Here is a 4,938-nt window from a genome sequence, read left to right on the forward strand (position 1 = left end):
TGGTGTCATGGTTGGGATTTCTATCTATAACACAGTTTATTAAATCAGTTATTCTCCAGAATAAGAAAGCACCTGAACACAGTGCCATCCTTCTCCCTGGTAGGGTGTCCATCTTCAGTCATGTTCCTTATCTGAATTTCTTTTTCTTTTCTGTGATCTATTCCTGGTGTTTTGTTTTTGGCATTCCAGAGCATATATGAGTTCTATAAAATGATATGGTCATATACTTCTTTTTTTCTTTCAGCAAACAAAACAATTAAGTCTTACCTGACCTCTGGACAGCATAGATTTTGATAAACCAACTTACTGCCAAATTAACTTTAAATTCAGAACTTTTTAAAAGACAATGCTGCATATATACCACTGGACAATATGAAACTGTATCTTCAAAATGACAATTCAGGCAGCTATGGGTTAAAAGGCAAACAATTAATGCTCTATTTTGTAAAGTAAAAGAGGAATCTTGAGGATATGTAAGTGTGAAAATTAAATAACTAGTGTATGGTCTCTTTTAAATCAATGCCCTTCATCCATGAAGTTAAATTCACATTGACCTTCCATCTTACACACATATGGCCCTGCAGGGATGTTAAAAAGAAACTCCTTTCCTCATTCAACCCAGATCTGCCAGCCTGAGTTTCTTTGTTCCATTTCCTGGATTTGCACCTAGCGATTCTCCTACCTGCTAGGACTAGAAACACCTTAGTCTCTCTTTTCACCTTAAGGAGGCAGTGAGGAAAGCAGGGAAAAATGTACAGGGAAAAAGCATCCTAAACCACTGGTAGGTTTAGAAGGCTACAGAAATTACTTTATATAACCTGGCTGGCATGGCATTGTTGTTCAACCAAGACCGTGTTAGCAAGTTAAATACTGATCTTCAAGAGAATGCTATTGTTTCTGGATAAGGAACAAAATAGAACTATATTTTTTACAGTTAAGTAACATTAAATATCAGGACAATAAACATTTTGCAAGCCATCCTCTTCCAAAAATGTTCTGACTATGGTCTCAATCCTTTCCTGGATCTTTGAGAACAAGAAGCTTAGTATAAGAGAAAGGTCATATGAAAACACTGGTTAACTTTTCCTTGGTGTATTGAATCTCTACATTAGAAAATTGCATGAACATAATTAAAGCAATTTCGGTTTTTTTATTTTTATTTTTTTAAATTTTATTTATTTATGATAGGCACACAGTGAGAGAGAGAGGCAGAGACACAGGCAGAGGGAGAAGCAGGCTCCATGCACCGGGAGCCCGACGTGGGACTCGATCCCAGGTCTCCAGGATCGCGCCCTGGGCCAAAGGCAGGCGCTAAACCGCTGCGCCACCCAGGGATCCCCAATTTCGGTTTTGAATGACAATTTGAGCCATAACTGAAATGAACTTTCAAGACAATAAAAGAAACTTGATGACTCAAGTGTTCTACTGGTTTTAGTCTTTGAAGGAAAATGCCATTGTCTGTTCGTAGGTCAGCAGAGAGTTGTACATAGATAAAGGAGCTTCTAGTTAGCCTCCTTAGTGCAGGAGGCAGCATGTCAGTCTCATAATCTGAAGGTTCTGAGTTCAAATCTCAGAGGAGGCAGTGTAGCTTTTTGCCTGCTTTCTTTGTCAAAAGAAGAAAAAAAAATTTCAGTATAATCCCCTTTTAAGGATTTCACACTCTTCTTAGTAACTTTACTTTTATTGAACTAATACTAGTTAATAATAATTACAATGAAAATAAATGGGTCACTCAAAAAATAAGCAGGTTGAAAGTTACAATATTACTAGATGCCAAAATTCATGTGAAATATTTCATTCAGGACACTGTTTCAGAAAGAAAGTGCTACATGATTGAGATTGTAATGAACTGGACATAAAACTAAAAATATTATAAAGGAGAAATTGGTTGTAAACTGATATATATATTTATCTTTGTAAGAAAAGCGTATGGAAGGAGTGCATTCCTTTTGATGCCAATAAGGGTGGTAGTGGTTAAGAAAGTGTGTGGGTATTTTAATGGGATGCTTTGAACCTTAGGGAACATATACTGACCAAAACAACCTGTGTGTGTGTGTGTGTTAATGGATGTATGAAGGAGTGGAAGAGCAAGGAACCTGGTAGGGTTCAATGTGCATTCAATTTCAAACTCAGAAACTGGGCCAAGAGGCCAATACTTAGATATACATTAGGATTAGTACAAGCAATCAGTCTGGGGCTTTTAAGAAATGTAGCAGTCTTTAAAAAGGAGCATTGGCCAATCTGTGAAAATAATCAAAGTGTTGTGAAAAGGCTTGCTTTTTATCCCAACACTTTCAGCCAATCACCAAGCATCCCTTTTGCCCCAATTACTATGAGTTGAAGAGAAACGAAATAGGTTGAAGAGAAATGGAGTGTTTTGAAAAAATGTGGCTAGAGTCTGAGGATAAGGAGATGAAATTAATTAGTCCTTTTTTTTTTCTTTAAGTACGTGGCTAGGATAGAGGTCCTTCTCAATAGTTTGGTACATAATTAAAGAGCTTTCACATTATGATATTGAATTAATAAAATAAAATAGAATTAAATGTTTAAAAATTTCATGTCAAGGAAGATCCAGGCACCAAGACTATGATATTAAGAGCAATTTATTAGAAAAAATAATCATAGTATAGGACCCTAAAATTTTACCTTGGATTTACTATGAAAAATGGAATGTGGGGCCTGACTTCACAGGCCAACAGAGAACAGATGCATCAAAGTCTGGGTTATATTACACTAATCTCTTAAGGGTCTTTTATCTAATCTCTCTCTGGCCATTGCTAAGTGCCAGGGATATGATTGCCACTATATAAATATCAGAGATTATCTGAACTTCTCAGGAGAAATCCATCTAATAGACATCAAAACCAGTCAGGCATTGTGTGTCTTTAGTCTTTCTCTGGAAGAAATAGGCAAATCAAATCTTCCTTTAAGTTAAGGACCTGTAATTTACCAACTTCTAAATATTTTCATTTTTGTTTTACCTTCCTGACTTCTAACAGCATTCTTGACATTAGATCCTCTAAAAGCAAAGAGCAGTGGAGAAATTTTAGTTCATTAACTCCTGAGTTAAATAGTCATGCAAACTAACCACCAAGCCATAAGGGGTAGAAAAAATAAGCCAAGATGTCATGAAGTAGAGAAGTGAGTGGTCTATATTCTTCTGTCTTGAGGCAGACTATCAACATGCTTTAATACAACATGGGCTTTGAAGTTGAGAGTACATGGGTCTAAGGACCATCTCTGCCATGTGATAGCGATATGATCCTTCCCACACTTTTAATAACTTTGAGCCTCTGGGTTTCCTTAATCTATAAAATACAGAAAATACAAACCTCACAGTGGTGGAAATGAGAGAAGTTCACTTATATAAAAATGCTTGGCACTGTCCTTGACCCCATAAACACTCAGTAAAGAGCAGACATTTTGTTCCTGTTACTTGTGACCAGTAAAACAAGTAAAAGACTGAAGAAATATGCAGAAAGTGGGCTTCTTGACAAAGAAAGGGACCCTGTCTTATATCTCTAAGGAGAATCTAGAGGACGAAAATGCTGAATCAGACATATTAGGGATAACATAGTAGAGATAAGGGAGCAGATTTATACCTTTTCTTTACCACTCTAATTCAGCTCCCAGTTTTCTCCTTTGTAAGTCATCAGCGGATGTAGATATATGAATCTATTTTGATACAATTCTTTCATGATAAAAGTTATTGATTCTCTTCATCTTTTTTTTTAAGATTTTATTTATTTGTTTGAGAGAGAGAGAGCGAGAGAGAGAGAGCAAGCATTAGCAAAGGAGGGGTGGGAAGAGGGAGAAGCAGGCTCCCCTCTGAGCAGGGAGCCTGACACAGGGCTCTTTCCCAGGACCCCAGGATCATGACTTGTGCCAAAGGCTGACATTTAACCAACCAAGCCACCTGGGTGCCCCTCTTTTCATCTTTTTATCCAAAATGCATGAAAAATAGCAGTTACTCATATTTAATCAGCTTCATTCAGACAAACACTACAATATATTTAGTGCTATTTCTTTATTCAATAATCAGGAGGTATTTTGGTTTGTTGAAGTGTGTGTGTGTGTGTGTGCGTGTGTGTGTTTATCTTTTCCTTTTAACTCAATAAAGATTGAATTAATACATGGGATCCCTGATAGGCTGTGTGGCTGACCACTGTGACTTTATTTTTCTGGTTATATACAGTATGGCCAAAAATTGGATTGGCTTTTGTATCTCTTGAAAAGTCAACTAAGAAATTAAACTGCTGAGGATTTGCTGCTGGAATTTGCTTATATTTGCACTGTGACTGCTCTTCCAAGTAATCTATTGTGATATTTTGTTAGTTCTTTGCCTCATATGTACACGTGTCTGTCTTTCATGCAGTTGCAAACTAGTGAAGGGCAGAATTATTTCACTCATTTGTTCTGTACCTGCTTCAGCCAATGATCCTTGCTGTATTGCAAACCCTTAGCTTCCTGCCCAAGTTCCTCACGTTATCTTTTCTTTTTCCTTAGCATCTGTAAGGAGAGCAAAGGCTCCCATTGTTAACAATTTTTCTCCTATGATTTTCTGGTACAAAGAAACAGAAACATCAAAAGGACATCATAGTTATGTGCAGGAACCCTAGTTTTTTGTATGTTTGTTATTTTATCCAGGAGACAATAAACCAAATTCCTATTTGAAAAGAATCATACACTTGTAAGTATTTTCTGAAAAATAATTTCCCAGAAGTGGGGTGTTAGATCAAATGATAGCACACTTCAGTTATGTAGCCAGATTTATTTTCCAAAAATTACAGCAATTTCCAGACTCATCACTGCTTTTGAGAAATGGTATATGAGAGTACTGTTTCTCTTGTAACACCATGAGCACTGGGCACTAACACAATCCTACATTTTTGCCAATGTGAAGGGCCAGAAGTTTTATTTTCTTGTTGCTTTTTTCAT

At 36.7% G+C, this 4,938-nt stretch overlaps 1 non-coding gene across 1 annotated transcript; it reads left to right on the forward strand.

The window, feature by feature from the left end:
• Window positions 1–1,509: 1,509 nt before the first annotated feature.
• On the forward strand, window positions 1,510–1,582 carry TRNAM-CAU. Its single transcript has one exon. It is a non-coding gene; the product is annotated as a tRNA-Met (tRNA).
• Window positions 1,583–4,938: the final 3,356 nt, after the last annotated feature.

The sequence above is a fragment of the Canis lupus genome, chromosome 13 (genome assembly GCF_011100685.1).
Source record: "Canis lupus familiaris isolate Mischka breed German Shepherd chromosome 13, alternate assembly UU_Cfam_GSD_1.0, whole genome shotgun sequence".
NCBI classification, from domain to species: Eukaryota; Metazoa; Chordata; class Mammalia; order Carnivora; family Canidae; genus Canis; species Canis lupus.